Here is an 18,142-nt window from a genome sequence, read left to right as displayed (position 1 = left end):
AAAAGAATTCCTGGGACTAAAATGTTTTGCACCTGTGTCTTCCTGTGGTAGTAAATAAAACAAACATATTCACCTATTATGGAATTTCACATTAGTTGGTAATTAGTTTCTTCATCAGAACTCATATAAAATAACAATAGAAACACCGGAAATGTCAAGCAATACTAATGTAATCTATAATTTCACAATATAATAAATACTTTGTGTTAAGTACAGCGATGTTAAACTGACTTTATTTAATGGCATCTAATATAGTTTCAGTGCCAATGATTACTTGGCATGTGTAGATGTCACAGGGAATGCTAGATACGCTCCCTTGGTTTTGTAATAAATTGTTTGTGAACTCGAGTTTTCCCAGCTGTATCCTTCAGATGGGCATATACCGTAATATAGCTCTTACAGTAGATACACTACAAGAAAAAGTCCCCCAGCCTTCTCTGGCACAGTACCCAAACAGTTAAAAGTGATTGCAGAATAAGTATTACACATGCAGGTCAGTGTGTTTTCACTGGTGTTCCACTCAGTAACAATTAAAGGGACATTAAACTGCTGAGTACAACTGCAGTAGCAGATTCTACTCACCATGCTATTGTTTTTTCTCCTGTGCCGCAGCTGTCTTCAAAGTCATTCTCTTATTTTAACCCCTAACAATCAGTTAGTGAAGCTCTGCATCTACACACTGGGTGCCACCATCTCTGAGCTTATATGTGTTATGTAACAATTACGCCCTTAGTGACCAGACCATTTTTTAATTTTCTTACCGTTAAAGGGACAGTCAAGTCCAAAAAAACTTTCATGATTTAAATATGACATGTAATTTTAAACAACTTCCCAATTTACTTTTATCACCAAATTTTCTTTGTTTTCTTGGTATTCTTAGTTGAAAGCTAAACCTAGGAGGTAAATATGCTCTTAGACCTTGAAGGCTGCCTCTAATGTGAATGCATTTTGACCACTAGAGGACATTAGTTCATGTGTTTCATATAGATAACATTGAGCTCATGCACGTGAAATGACCTAGGAGTGAGCACTGATTGACTAAAATGCAAGTCTGTCAAAAGAACTGAAATAAGGGGGCAGTCAGCAGAAGCTTAGATACAAGGCAATTACAGAGGTAAAACATGCATTATTATAACTGTGTTGGTTATGCAAAACTGGGAAACGGGTAATAAAGGGATTATCTTTCTTTTTTAACAACAAAAATTCTGGTGTTGACTGTCCAGGGCTGGTTTTTACATTTTTGCGGTGTTTGTGTTTAGCTGTAATTTTCCTCTTACTCATTTACCGTTCCCACATATATTATATAGCCTTTTTCTCACCATTAAATGGGTTTTCTAAAGATACCATTATTTTCATTATATCATATAATTTACTATAAAAAAAAATATACAATATGGTGAAAAAATTGAAAAAACACACTTTTTTCTAACTTTGACCCCCAAAATCTGTTACACATCTACAACCACCAAACAACACACATGCTAAATAGTTTCTAAATGTTGTCCTGAGTTTAAAAATACTGAATGTTTACATGTTCTTTGCTTTTTTTGCAAGTTATAGGGCAATAAGTACAAGTAGCACTTTGCTATTTCCGAACCATTTTATCCCCCTCAAAATTAGCTATAGTTAAGTTACATTGTAACACTGATATCTGTCAGGAATCCTTGATTAACCCTTCACATGTATATACATTTTTTTAGTAGAAAACCCAAAGTATGGATCTAGGCCCATTTTGGTATATTTTATGCCACCATTTCACCGCCAAATGCGATCAAATAAAAAAAATCATTAACTTTTTAACTTTAAGTTTCTCACTGAAATGATTTACAAACAGCTTGTGCAATTATGGCACAAATGGTTGTAAATGCTTCTCTGGGACCCCCTTTGTTCAGAAATAGCAGACATATATGGTTTTGGCATTGCTTTTTGGTAATTAGAAGGCCGCTAAATGCTGCTGCGCACCACACTTGTATTACGCTCAGCTGTGAAGGGGTTAATTAGGTAGCTTGTAGGGTTAATTTTAGCTTTAGTGTAGAGATCAGCCTCCCACCTGACACATCCCACCCCCTGTTCCTTCACGGATCCCTCTCAAACAGCTCTCTTCCCTCCCCCACCTCACAATTATTTATATAAAAAAAATATATGTATATTCTGCAGTGTATGATCCCCCTTAGCCTCTAACCTCCCTGATCCCACCCAAACAGCTCTCTAACCCTCCCCCCTCTACCTATTTGCCACAATCTTGGGTACTGGCAGCTGTCTGCCAGTACCCAGTTTGCTAATAATTTGGCAATTTTTAATAAAAAACAACAACATTTTTCTGTAGTGTAGCTGCCCCCCTCAATACCCTCCCTCTCCCAGATCCCTTTCCCAAAACTTATCCTTCCCCTCTCTCTCTTTCCCTTTCACTTAATATTTGCCATAGTGTAGCATTCCTACCAGCTCCCGCCCCCTCATGCTCGCTCCCGCCCCCTCACTTCCACTCCCAGACCTCTCATTAGCACTCACCGGACCTCCTCCAGGTGAAAATAAGTCGAAAAGTTTTGTCTGAGATTGATTAAGCCCATTAAGTTTTGCAATTCAATATGTGAGAATGGCAACATACATGTGTTGTAAAGTATTACAAAATTGGATTGTGACCAGAAAAACTACACTGACATACTGTATGCTAGGGCAATTTTTGACAGAAAAGATGCTGAAAATAATGCAAATGACTGCTTGTAAAAGGTTCATCTGCAGCTGTTAACATGCTGATAATGATAAATCAACCCCATAGTTAGTAAGAGACACACGTTCAGAAATAGCTAACAAAATAAAAACATTTCATTTTAGCACTAGAATGTCCATTTATATTGTCCAGCATTGCCTATTTTTTGGGCTCTTTACAAACAAAAGACAGTCATTTTAAACCTTTGTAACATCTTATGCCCAAACTAAGTTGCAAAACATTTCTTTCAGGGGAGCGAAATGGAAAATACTGTATGTTAGTTTATCATAATTTGTTTTATAGTTTTCAAAGATTTTGGACATAGTTGAACTCATACATCAATCCAACATTATCATTTTTAGAACTTTATTTTTTTATTATATTCATATCTTAAAAAAAAAACATCACTCCCAAATACTTTAATATTCTGTAAAGGTTAGGATGACGTTCATATTTGTAAACGTCTCTAACTAAATATATAAAGTTCAGTGGGTTAAAACAAGGTTAAAAACCTCCTACGTGCAACAAAAATAAAATATGAGTATGTTTACATGTTTTTAACAAAATCCTGCATTTACTCTGCAGACTCAAAGCATTTAAGACTTCTGAAGCCAAAATTTCTGGGCAAGGACAGCCATATGAGATCACTAACAATATTATCTATTGTGTGCATTCATCCACAGTAAATGACACAGTCAAGGGATGGTTGACCATTGGAATAAAAAGCAGTCACTCCCAAGGCTGATATAAAAACACTTAAGGCTAAGCTGATCCCAGGATCATAGACCTACAGTATATCATGTAATTTCCCCCATATTTATGACAGTCTGACTGTTATTTATTAGTTAACTGAAAAAAAACATTTAATAAATGGTATTAAGTTCTCCCAATAAATTTTTTTTCCCACCTCCAGTTTCCTATTTTACATCCTCCAGCAAAACTGTCACGGAAAATGTTTGTGTCGATGATTATTAGAGAGAAAAAGTATTTCTGTGAAGTATTTTAGTTTTTAGACAAATTACCTTTCTGTGTGTTTAACCTTTAAAGGGACCTTAAACACTAAATAAATGTTAGATAGAATGATGTAGTCAAAGCAAAGATTAACCTAAGAAAAATATGAAGATGTCATAGTTGTCAACTGTTCTGTTTTTCCCGGGACAGTTCCGTTTTATTAGCCTCCTGTCCTTGACTTTTAAGCGTGTCCCTTGTTCAATTCTGTATATAGTTTAGGAATATTGTGTGCAGTACACCCACCACAAAGGTCGCTGTGGTATTAGTATCATTGCTTACAGTATGTTATTTTCTGTTTTCTTTATCTGTGGTCTTCTGTTACACTGAAGGTTAGCAGAGTTTAGACAGGTTTCAGGTAAAGGGGAAGCTATGAGATATATAATAACAGGTAGGGGAGGAGACAAGGGCTGATGAAGCCAGGCATCTCAATAGTGTTGCACAGTTTGGTGTAATTTACTATTGCCCGAATGGTGCCTAAGGCACCTGTTTCCGCGTGAGCCTTCATCCTCGCCGGAAACAGGAGTTAAGAAGCAGCGGTCTTAAGACTGCTGCTCCTTAACTCGTATGCCTCCTCTGAGGCTGCAGACATCAATCCGCCAGATCGTGTACAATCAGGTTGATTGACACCCCCTGTTAGCGGTCGATTGGCCGTGAATTCGCAGAGGGCGGCATTGCACAAGCAGTTCACCAGAACTTCTTGTGCAATGTTAAATGCTTTCAGCAATGTCTGGCGGACATGATCCGCTTCAGAGCAAATATTAGACTGAAAATAACATATACATGTATATATATTTATTTTAAATTACATTAGTTTTTTACATATTGAAAAAATATGGGTAGCATTCTAATGTCCATAAAGCAGCCATATTGTAACTTAGGTTTCTTTTTCTGCTAAGGCCAATAAGGGACAGTTATAAATAGTTTACTAGAGCATCAGATGCGTCTTACCTGGGCTAAAGAAAAAAAAGACCTGGTCTGTTGCTCAGTTGTCCAAAGTCCTCTTTTCTGATGAGAGCAAATTTTGCATCTCATTTGAAAACCAAGGACCCAGAGTATGGAGGAGGAATGGAGAGGCACACACTGCAAGATGCTTGAAGTTCAGTGTGAAGTTTCCACAGTCTGTGTTGATTTGGGGAGCCATGCCATTTGCTGGTGTTGGTCCACTGTTCTTCATTAAGTCCAAGGTCAACGCAGCTGTCTAACAGGAGATTTTGGAGCACTTCACGCTTCCTTTCGCAGGCAAGCTCTATGGGGATGCTGACTTAATTTTCCAGCAGGACTTGGCACCTGCCCACACTGCCAAAAGCACCAAAACCTGGTTCAATGACGTGGGATTACTGTGCTTGATTGGCCAGCAAACTCACCTGACCTGAACCCCATAGAGAATCTATGGGGCATTGCCAAGAGAAAGATGAGAGACATGAGACCGAACAATGCAGAAGAGCTGAAGGCTGCTATTGAAGCATCCTGGTCTTCCATAACACCTCAGCAGTGCCACAGGTTGATAGCTTCCATGCCACGCCACATTGAGGCAGTAAATGCTGCAAAAGGGACCCAAACCAAGTACTGAGTACATAGAGTATGCATGCTAATACTTTTCAGAGGTCTGATATTGTTCTACAGGTATGTACAATCCTTGTTTTATTGATTGCATGTAATATTCTAATTTTCTGAAATTGTGGCTTTGGGGTTTTCATGAGCTATAAGCCATAATCATCACAATTATGACAAATCACGGCTTGAACTATCTTGCTTTGCATGTAATGAGTCTATCTCATATATTAGTTTCACCTTTTAAGTTGCATTAGTGAAATAAATCAACTTTTGCACAATATTATAATTTTTCGAGTTTCACCTGTATGTACTGGCTGCTATGGGTCCCCCAGCTCTCGGGCCCTGGTGACACTACACCTGCTACACCAATGGTAGTTCCACCCCTGAAGTAAATAGTACAATGATGCAAGGGCATGTAGATTTGTTGAGTTGGCCATACATGGTGAGTGTCAATTATGACGTGTTCTACTGCAAAAAAGCTAATACTGTTCAGAACAATAGCAATTTGCGTAGGGACATTTCATTAAGAAAAGGTGCAACCATTTTTACAAAATGCAATACTTAATAAAATACTTTCTTTTAGATCCAATAAATAGGAAGTTACTTCACTTTGAAATATACTTCAATATACTTCATTATGAAAGATTCTCTAATCCAGTCCTGCTTATTGGTCTTGGAAGGTGAGGTTTAAACAGGTGCAGCAACAACAAAGAGCCAACAATTGGTATTTTAAAATGAAATATGAAAAAGTAGTTAACAGCATTGTTAGAGAAAATTAAAATGTTACGCCTGACATATAATTATACATATAATTATAAATCATTATGTGTATATACAGTTATAAATGGCTTATACTGCTAAAGAAATCATTAAATGCACTGGTTTATAAAGAACCTGAAAATACCTCTAGGTAATCATATTTAGAGCTTCACAATTAAAGGGACAGTCTACACCAGAATTGTTATTGTTTTAAAAGATAGATAATCCCTTTATTACCCATTTCCCAGTTTTGCATAACCAACACAGTTATAATAATATACTTTTAACCTCTGTGATTATCTTGTATCTAAGCCTCTGCAAACCGCCCCTTTTTCAGTTCTTTTAACAGACTTGCAGTCTAGCCAATCAGTGCCTGCTCCCAGATAACTTCACGTGCACGAGCACAGTGTTATCTATATGAAATATGTGAACTAACACCCTCTAGTGGTGAAAAACTGTTAAAATGCAATCTGAAAGAGGTGGGCTTCAAGGTCTAAGAAATTAGCATATGAATCTCCTAGGTTAAGCTTTCAACTAAGAATACCAAGAGAACAAAGCAAAATTGGTGATAAAAGTAAATTGGAAAATTGTTTAAAATTACATGCTCTATCTGAATCATGAAAGTTTATTTTGGCCTAGACTGTCCCTTTAATGGACCAAACTTAGGCACCTCTACCAGCAAGCAATCCAACTGTGTGCTTCTTTAAATTACTCCAATATTAATGAAAAGAGGCAGCAATTTCAAACAAATTACTGAAGAATTTTAGGCAATTATTCAATTTTTATTTAGATGAATAAATGTTTCCCTAACCGTAAAAAATATTTTGACAGAAAAATAAATGGGATAAGAGAATATTTTGTCTAGCTGGAAGAAACCCATGCCACATGTGAGAAACAGTAATTCTCAAAGGAATATGAAGGGATTCCTAACGCACCTGAGGCTTATACATTATTATTTTATTATTATTATTGTAGCCACCAATCAGCAAGCGCTATCCAGGGTGCTGAACCAAAAATGGGCCGGCTCCTAAGCTTCCATTCCTGCTTACTTCAATGGGAATATCGCATGTGTACTTGTTATGTAAGGGAATCACACACAAACTTTTAAAAAGAGTCTTAAAAAGCATAGCAGCCATCTTTGTTGCTACTAAATTTCGCATGCGCATATCTGTTTAAAAAGTCTTTTGACACGCCTCAGGAGAGAGGACAGAGGGGAACCAATATGCAAATGCATCGTTACAGGACTGGCATAATGAGGAAAATAGTTTTAAATTTACTTCTACTTTGTTCTTAAAAGGATATGTACATATCCTTAGCAACAGCAATGCACTACTGGGAGTTAGCTGTTGATTTGTGGCTACACACATTTGTCTTTCGTCATTGTCTCACCAGATGTGTTTAGCTCTGGCACTGACTTTAATTATGTGTTTAATTACTTTGCAGGGGTTAAACACATGGTTATATGCAAGTAATAGTGTAATAATAAAATTGCTCTTATACTGTATATTAGAGCATTTTCTTTATGCCCTGTTAAAGCCATAGGACATAGGAAGAATAACTTTACAGCAAGTAGCAAAATTAGCAAGCAAGGGCTAAATTATTAACCCTTCAGCATCTGTATAGCAGAACATCACAAATCGCACTAGTTCATATAGATGTTACAGAGCCTAACATTAATATAATAATATGTTTAGCCTGCTAACTGCAGTCTTGGGACTGCTGAGAACAATATATGCAGATATGTTAAGGATTTGTGTTTATGTTTTACTTATGCTAAGACACTATTGAAAGTTTCACAAGTAGGTGGCATTTTATGAGGTAACCATTTATGTTTTTGTCTTTGCTGCTGCAGTGATTATGAGCAAAAGGTTAATAGACCTAGATATGCTCCAGTAAATCTGGAATTTTTGTATGTTCTGTGAATTTGAGTCCAAGCGCATGAAAAGCCTAATATGTTAAACCCCCGTTAAGCAAAAGCCTCAATATACACATTGGGGAAATTAAACATGTTACAAACTGTGCAAGAATATTGAGATGCCTGGCTTCATCACCCCTTTCTTCCTGCTCCTACCCTCCCTGATTATTATATAGAACATTTCATGGTTTTCCCTTACCTGACACAAAGCCTCAGTGTATACATGGGGTAAATTACACCAAACAGTGCAACACTATTGAGATGCCTGGCTTCATTACCCCTTTTCTCCTCCCCTACCTTTTATTATATATCTCATAACTTCCCCTTTACCTGACACCTGTCTACACTATGCTAAATCTCTTGCGTAACAGAAAACATAAAGAAAACTACAGAAAAAAAAACATACTGGGGCCTATTTAATAATGTGCGAGCGGACATGATCTGATATTGCGGATCATGTCCGCTGCACATCGATAAATGCCGACAGCAGATGCTCTCTGCATTTATCATTGCACCAGCAGTTCTTGTGAACTGCTGGTGCAATGTCGCCCCCTGCAGATTTCTAGCAGGGGGTGTCAATCAACCCGATCGCATTTGATCCGATTGATTTCTGGCGATGTCTGTCCACCGCCTCAGAGCAGGCAGACAGGTTATGGAGCTTGATAAATTAACCACACTGTATTCAATGGGACTAATGCCATAGTGCCCTCTGTGATGGGAGTACTGCACTGCATGCAATAACAATAAACTAGTACAAATTAAACTTTCATAATTCAGATAGGGATTGCAATGCAATTTTAAACAACTTTTCAATTTACTTTTATCATCAAATTTGCTTTGTTATCTTGGTATTCATTGTTGAAAACTATTCCCAGGTAGGCTCATATGCTAATTTCTAAGCCCTTGAAGGCCGCCCCTTATTTCAATGCATTTGGCCGTTTTTCACAACTAGAGGGTGTTAGTTCATGTGTGCCATACAGATAACATTGTGACCACGTCCGTGGAGTTACAAATGAGAGGGCACTGATTGGCTAAATGCAAGCCTGTCAAAAGAACTGAAAGAACTGAAATAAGGGCTCAGTCTGCAAAGGCTTAGATACAAGGTAATCACAGAGGTAAAAAGTATATTAATACAACTGTGTGGGAATGGGTAATAAATGAGTAATAAAGGGATTATCTATCTTTTTGAACAATAAAAATTCTGGAGAAGACTGTCCCTTTAAATCAATTGAAAGTGATGCAGCATAACTGTAAAAAGCTGACAGGAAAATATCATCTGAACATTTCTACGTAAAAAAGGAAGATATTTTACCTCACGATTTCCTCAGCTCACCAGAGTAAGTGTTCTGTTAACAGTTATCTTTCCATTACTGCCCAGCTGCAGGTAAAAAAAAAAAAAAAGCACGAAAAGAAAAGCAGCCAATCAGCATCAGCAGTGCTGAGGTCATGAACTGTTTTACTGTGATCTCATGAGATTTCATAGCAAACTTCCTTAATAGGGAAATAATAACCTTGCAAGTCCCGGAACAGGCATACTGTTTTGCTGCTTAAAGTCCTTTACAATGGGGTGAGAATACATGGGACAGTTAGCAACTATGCTGTCCCCTTCAATCCGCTACATTTTATTGATTAAATCTGGATACTATAAACATGCAATACCTGAATCTACATTGCCTGAGCACAGACAGCCAGATAAAGATGCATACCTACATTCCAATATTGTCATACCAAATTTTTATCAAATATTTGTTTACTTTTGTAATATAAGCTCATATCGAACTTCATATTAAACAGCATCCATGAGCATCCACAGGTGGGGGGTGAGGGGGCAGAGATGCCCCCCTGAAATTCTAAGCATCATAACACTATGATGCATTTCTCAACATTTAGATTTTCAGTGTTGCTGAAGGGCTTGCTTCCTGCCTGCATCTTTAGCAAGCTTTCTAGGATTGGCTGTCAAATTGATCTCTTTGCTCCATAATGTGTGTGTATGTGGGTGCGACTGTGTATATGTGAGTGTGTATATGTGTGTTTGTATGTGGGTGTGTCTAAAAGTGTGTGAGTGTGTATATATGTGTGTGTATGGTTTTCAGGTCTGAGTTCACTTTTTAATAAATAAATACATGCTATGCCATGCAAAACCAGGGTTGGGAAAATAGGGTGGGTATCAAATTTGCCCCTGCATGAGTCATGAATTGGGCACTGAATATATGTCCTTTTATGATTATATAGCAATGTCTATGGTCTTTGCATGAGAATATTTCTTTATTCAAATGCAATGTTTACCACAGTTTGTTTGCTTACTGTGTATTTCAAAAGATATTTGCATTATTGTATATGCTCTATAGTGAATTCCTAGGCTTGATGTGTGTCTGCAACATCATACAGATCATAGAGATCTGATTATGGCTGGAGTGACCAAGCTAGAGCTCAATGCCCAAAATGCAGTCCTCAATGACTTATCTGGCCTCACAGCCATTCCACATTATTCTTCCATTCAATTACAAAACACATAATTCAATTTTTTTTAACTGGAGAATCACTCACAGCACCTGGCTAAAGTCAGCCCTGGCTTATTTATAGAATAATACAACATGCTGGCGTGTCCATGCACTCACTTGAGCCACTCTTGATATGAATGAGCCACTATTTTTAAAATGTATGTGCAACTCATGTACAACAAATAGCTTTTTCCTGCTGCAAATGACGCTACTGATTATATTCTGTGGGAACTTTATCCACACACCCCCCTCCGTAACATTTTCTGCGGATGCCCATGTCAGCATCAAATTATGTAAAGGCTTTTTTTTAAATGAAATATTTGTATTGTTTTTTTTTACAAAATACAAGATATACAAAAACAATTTCAGCAAAAAAAGGTCTTTTGATTGACTTTACTGTTTACAAAATGCAACGTATGTATTGTTACATTGTCAAGAGTGTTGTAATATTTCAAGTTCTCATTTATTGCTTTGTATGACATATGAAGTTGCATATACAATAAATAAATTCAAACATTAATCCTTTGTCTCTTTGTATACTTATGCTGACCTTTTTGCTTACAAACCAAGAGAATGGGGATGTGTGGAGGGGATGGGGTAGTGGGAGTGAGGGAGAGGAATGAGATTGTGTTCCTGAGAGATCTCTTGCTTCGGATTTAGTTCCGAACAAAGATTTTTTTCTTATACGCAATGTAGGTTCTTTGCTTTATGTGATTGTTTTTTGTTCCCATATGAAGATTATGGCCTCTAGTTATCAAGCTCCGTATTTACCTGCATTCGCCGGCCCAATACGCTTGCCTAAGCTCGCCTAACATCGCCACAGCGGACCTAAATACGTTCACCAAAGTTATCAAGAAAGCTGTCAAGAAGCCGCGCACCAAGTACGAAGCGATGAGCAGCGGACTGTTGTTAACTGACAGTCATCGATCTCGCTGCTCATCGGCTTCTTCACAGCTTTCTTGCTAGCCTGTCAATAAGCACCCACACTATACTATACTGTTATACCCCCTAAACCGCCACTCCCGGAGCCCCCCGCAACTAAATAAACTTATTAACCCCTAAACCGCCACTCCTGGACCCCTCCGCAACTATAATAAATATACTAACCCCTAAACCGCCGCTCCCAGACCCCGCCTCCACCTACATTTTCCCTTTTAACCCCTAATCTTCCACCCCTATACCGCCGCCACCTACATAAAGTTATTAACCCCTATCCTGCCGATATTGGACCCCGCTGCAAATAAATGAATTGTTTAACCCCTAAACCACCGCACCCGGAGCCCTCCGCCACCTACATTACATTTATTAACCCCTATCCTGACCCCCCTACACCGCCGCCACCTACAGTACATTGATTAACCCCTAATCTACCCCCCTACACCGCCGCCACTATATTACATTTATTAACCCCTAAATCTAAGTCTAACCCTAACACCCCCTAACTTAAATATAATTAAATAAATCTAAATCAAACTTACTATCAGTAACCAAATAATTCCTATTTAAAATTAAATACTTACCTGTAAAATAAAACATAAGCTAGCTACAATATAACTAATAGTTACATTGTAGCTAGCTTAGGGTTTATTTTTATTTTACAGGCAAGTTTGCATTTATTTTAACTAGGTAGAATAGTTATTAAATAGTTATTAACTATTTAATAACGACCTAGCTAAAATAACTACAAAAGTACCTGTAAAATAAATCCTAACCTAAGTTACAATTACACCTAACACTACACTATCATTAAATAAATTAAATTAAATTAATTAACTACAATTACCTAACATTAAATAAAATTAACTAAAAATAACTAAAGTACAAAAAAAACAAAACTCTAAATTACAGAAAATAAAAAAATTACAAGAATTTTAAACTAATTACACCTAATCTAAGCCCCCTAATAAAATAAAAAAGCCCCCCAAAATAATAAAATTCCTTACCCTAAACTAAATTACAAATAGCCCTTAAAAGGGCCTTTTGCGGGGCATTGCCCCAAAGTAATCAGCTCTTTTACCAGCCCTTAAAAGGGCTTTTTGCGGGGCATTACCCCAAAGTAATCAGCTCTTTTACCTGTAAAAAAAAAGAAATACAATACCCCCCAACATTACAACCCACCACCCACACACCCCTACTCTAAAACCCACCCAATCCCCCCTTAAAAAAACCTAACACTACCACCTTGAAGATCACCCTACCTTGAGCCGTCTTCACCCAGCCGGGCACAAGCGGTCATCTGATCCATCCAGAAGTCTTCATCGAATCCGGGCAGAAGAGGTCCTCCAAGCGGCAGAAGTCTTCATCCAAGTGGCATCTTGTATCTTCAATCAACCGGAGTGGAGCGGAGCCATCTTGAATCCAGCCGACGCGGAGCCATCCTCTTCCATCGACGTCTTAACACCGAATGAAGGTTCCTTTACATGATGTCATCCAAGATGGCGTCCCTTGAATTCCGATTGGCTGATAGGATTCTATCAGCCAATCGGAATTAAGGTAGGAAAAATCCGATTGGCTGATGCAATCAGCCAATCGGATTGAAGTTCAATCCAATTGGCTGATCCAATCATCCAATCGGATTGAGCTCGCATTCTATTGGCTGATTGGAACAGCCAATAGAATGCAAGCTCAATCCGATTGGCTGATTGCATCAGCCAATCGGATTATTCCTACCTTAATTCCGATTGGCTGATAGAATCCTATCAGCCAATCGGAATTCAAGGGACGCCATCTTGGATAACATCATTTAAAGGAACCTTCATTCGGTGTTAGGATGTCGATGGAAGAGGATGGCTCCGCGTCGGTTGGATTCAAGATGGCTCCACTCCGGTTGATTGAAAATAGAAGATGCCGCTTGGATGAAGACTTCTGCCGCTTGGAGGACCTCTTCTGCCCGGATTCGATGAAGACTTCTGGACGGATTGGATGACCGCTTGTGCCCGGCTGGGTTAAGACGGCTCAAGGTAGGGTGATCTTCAAGGGGGGATTGGGTGGGTTTTAGAGTAGGGGTGTGTGGGTGGTGGGTTGTAATGTTGGGGGGGTATTGTATTTCTTTTTTTACAGGTAAAAGAGATGATTACTTTGGGGCAATGCCCAGCAAAAAGCCCTTTTAAGGGCTGGTAAAAGAGCTAATTACTTTGGGGCAATGCCCCGCAAAAGGCCCTTTTAAGGGCTATTTGTAATTTAGTTTAGGGTAGGGAATTTTATTATTTTGGGGGGCTTTTTTATTTTATTAGGGGGCTTAGATTAGGTGTAATTAGTTTAAAATTCTTGTAATTTTTTTATTTTCTGTAATTTAGAGGTTTCTTTTTTTGTACTTTAGTTATTTTTAGTTAATTTTATTTAATGTTAGGTAATTGTAGTTAATTAATTTAATTTATTTAATGATAGTGTAGTGTTAGGTGTAATTGTAACTTAGGTTATGAATTATTTTACAGGTAATTTTGTAGTTATTTTAAATAGGTAGCTATTAAATAGTTAATAACTATTAGTTAGTTAATAGTTAATAACTATTTAATAACTATTGTAACTATAAATACAAAGTTGCCTGTAAAATAAATATAAATCCTAAGATAGCTACAATGTAACTATTAGTTATATTGTAGCTAGCTTAGGGTTTATTTTATAGGTAAGAATTTAGTTTTAAATAGGAATAATTTATTTAATTATAGGAATATTTATGTAGATTAATTTAACTAATATTGAAGTTAGGGGGTGTTAGGGTTAGACTTAGGTTTAGGGGTTAATAGATATAATGTAGGTGGCGGCGGTGTAGGGGGGCAGATTAGGGGTTAATAAATGTAATGTAGGTGTTGATGGGCTCCTGGAGCGGCGGTTTAGGGGTTAAACAATTTACTATAGTTGCGGCGGGGTCCGGGAGCGGCGGTTTAGGGGTTAAACAATTTATTTATTTGCGGCGGGGTCCGGGATCAGCAGGATAGGGGTTAATAAGTTTATTAGAGTTGCGGAGGTGTAGGGGGGGCAGATTAGGGGTTAATAAATGTAATGTAGGTGGCGGCGTGGTCTGGGAGCGGCAGTTTAGGGGTTAATAGGTTTAATGTAGGCGGCGGCGGTGTAGGGGGGCCAGATTAGGGGTGTTTAGACTCGGGGTACATGTTAGGGTGTTAGGTGCAGACACTTCCCATAGGAATCAATGGGATATTGGGCAGCAGCGAACATGAGCTCTCGCTGCTGTCAGACTCCCATTGATTCCTATGGGATCCGCCGCCTCCAGGGCGGCGGATTGAAAACCAGGTACGCTGGCCCGGAATAGTGGCGAGCGTACCTGCTAGTTCTTTGATAACTAGCAAAAGTAGTCAGATTGTGCCGAACTTGCATTCGGAACATCTGGAGTGATGTAACCATCGATCTGTGTCGGACCAGCGGATCGTATGGTTACGTCACTAGATTCTACTTTTGCCGGTCTGTAAGGCTTGATAACTACAGCGAATCAGCCTCGCCACAAATACGCTGCAGAATTCCAGCGTATTTGCGGTTGACGGCTTGATAACTAGAGGCCTATATCTAAAATAAAATCTTATCTACCCATATATGTGTTTAATATTTTTTCTAGCTATAATACATGGTCTACTTCTTTTATCCATGCTGAGTGTGTTAGGGTTTGTGTTTTTTTCCGCAGTCTTGGAATCAGGCGCTTAGTGCAATTCAGCATATATTGAAATAATTTTTGTTGGTATTGGCATGGAATTTTTGGGAGGTCATTAATTAATATCATTGTGGGCGTAATTTCTATGTTGTCTGGAGTGTAGTATTGAGGCTTCTAGTGATATTGTTCCAGTTATCCTGGATTAGAGGGCAGGACCACCAGATGTGTGATAGAGTCCCTATTTCTCCACATTTTCTCCAGCAAAGTAGGGAGACTTGTGGGTATATACTGTGTAACCTATGGGGTGTCAGATACCATCTCGAGAGTAGTTTGTAATTCATTTCTATTATGTTTTGAGAAAGATATGATTTTTTGATTGTTAGAAACGCTTTTTTCCATCTTTTATCTGTTAGCGTGATATTTAGTTCTCTTTCCCATTTTAGAATATAGGATGGTCTGTACTCTGGAAATGAGCGTTGTAGTAATTTATGGGTTAGTGAGATGTGCGATTGGTGGATCTTGGGGTTTAAGCAGAGCATTTCAAATGGTGTAAGTGTTCTCATTAGGTCTGCCCTATATGGGCTTGTGTTAATAGCATGTCGCTCTTGAATATAGGGGTACCATGTTTGGAAAGGAAGGCGTATGTTTTCCACAATGTCTGCTTGCGTGCACATTTGCCCCTCAGAGAGGAGCAAATATACCGGTATGTTCGAATTGTTACTGTTTATTTTGGGGTCTTGTGCAATTTAAGTTGGACGAATATTGGGGTTTCAATCAGCGTTGTCATTGGGGATATTCAAGTTGATATTGTGTTGTTATTGGAGATTAGGGTATCCCACACTTTTAGTGTGTTTGCTATATAATAATTGGTGTATATTTAAGAGGGTCTGTGCTTAGCTGTTGTCCATCATAGTTCGTCTAAGTTTCTCTCCCTATCATCTGGGCCTCTAGGTTGGGCCAGGGTTTCTCAGGAGATGCGTGATTCCATGCTACAATTCGGGCTAGGTGGGTAGCTGTGTAGCAGTTTAATAGATTAGGGGCCCCTATTCCTCCATTCTCTTTAGTTTGATACAAAGTCTCTTTTGGTATTCTTGCTTTACGACGAGACCATTTGAAAGATTCAATCATTCTCTGTTTTGTTTGTTAATGTAAGATCTGGGTAAGTCTAGTGGTAGGGTTAGAAAAATGTATTTTTGGCAGTATAGTAATTTTAATTGAGTGTGCTCTTCCTATCCAGGATAAGTGTCCCTTTTTGTGCCAGGATTCTAAGAGTTGGTAGACAGCTTTTTGCAATAGGATATAGCTTAGGTTGTATAGGTCCGGTATTTGTGATCTGATGTTTATTCCTAAGTATTGTATTGTGGGTTTAATTAGGAAATCTATGTTGTTGGAGACAAAGTTCATATCCGTGTCAGGTAGACTAATTGGTAGTAAGACTGATTTGTCCATATTTATGGAGAAATTTGAGACTTTGTTAAACTTGTGGAATTCGGTTAGAAGATATATGTAAAGGCTTTTTATGTATTATGATACCAAAGATGTGCTTATATTATATGAGTCCTTTTGATTTATATCAGAAATAACAAAATCATATGTTCATAACAGTCATGAATATTATAATTTACAAAATAATAATTTTCCATATAAACAATTACTAACAATCACTTCCACACAGGCACCCTGTAGTGAATATTACTATGTTGGAAAATAAACCTGGCGAATACTATACCTCGTTTTATTGCGCTTCGCTTTATTGCGCTTCACTTTATTGCGCTTCGCAGATATTGCACTTTTTACAAATTGAAGATTTGTGGCAACCTTGTGTCTATCGGCACCATTTTTCCCAACATATATATATATATATATATATATATATATATATATATACATATAAACACATAAATACACATGAATACACATATAAACATATATATTCAAAGCTATGCATACAAACCACCGGCAAAAAGATTATGACTCACTAAAGGCTCAGATGATGATTAACATTTTTTTTTGTAATAAAGTATTTTTTAATTAAGGTATGTACATTGTTTTTTTTAGACATAATGCTATATCACACTTAATAGACTACAGTATATTGTAAATATAACTTTTATATGTACTGGAAAACAAAAAAAATAATTGTGACTCACTTTATTGCTATATTCACTTTATTGCTAATATATTCACTTTATTGCGGTGGTCTGAAACCGAACCCGCAATATCTCTGAGGTACACCTGTATATAAAAACTGGTAATATTAAGGAGGCAATCCAGTGTCACTCTAGTTTACTAGTTAACCCCTTAATGACCACAATATACCCTGTATGCCACTGGTCGTTAAGGGTTTTTTCAGGACATAATAGCACAAGTCTAGCAAGAACACGCTATTAATGCCCTCCCTCCAGAAGGCTTTGTGGAATAGAGCAGTCTCAACGCTGGTGGCAAGACCACGGTATAAAACAATCAAGTCCCAAAAAAAGGCCAGCGACATACAGGGTACGTCGCTGGTACTTAAGGGGTTAAGGGAGAAGCGAAAAGTTAATACTCATCTTAATGTCAAAGACAGGAAAATAAGTCACATTTCCTACTTCACTGCAATTTCTTACTCTTCCAAGATTGTGTATATACACACACAACATTCACACACACATACATATACACATTCACACACATTCACATATACACACAATCACATACACACACATTCACATATGCATTCACACACACACACACACACACACATATACACATTCAAATACAGACACACACAATCACATACACACACATTCACATATACACACACACACACACACACATTCACATATATATACACACACACACACACACACATTCCCATACACATACAGATTCACATACACACACATACATTCACATAAACACACACACACACACACACACACATTCACACACACACACACACACACATTCACATAAACACACATGCACACACATTCACATACACACACATACACACACACACACACACATACACACACACACACACACACACATATATATATATATATATATATATATATATATATATATACACACACATATATATACACCTA

The 18,142-nt window shown here is 37.8% G+C and overlaps 1 protein-coding gene across 1 annotated transcript in view; it reads right to left on the bottom strand.

Moving 5' to 3' along the window:
- The window catches only part of FGF2 (fibroblast growth factor 2), a 147,719-nt gene that overhangs the window by 128,175 nt on the left and 1,402 nt on the right, over positions 1-18,142 (bottom strand). The gene's annotated exons all lie outside the window — the stretch shown is intronic.

This window comes from Bombina bombina, chromosome 2 (assembly GCF_027579735.1).
Source record: "Bombina bombina isolate aBomBom1 chromosome 2, aBomBom1.pri, whole genome shotgun sequence".
Taxonomy (NCBI): domain Eukaryota; kingdom Metazoa; phylum Chordata; class Amphibia; order Anura; family Bombinatoridae; genus Bombina; species Bombina bombina.
The sequence above is the reverse complement of the archived record's forward strand: the minus strand, read 5'-3'. Positions and strand labels throughout refer to the sequence as shown.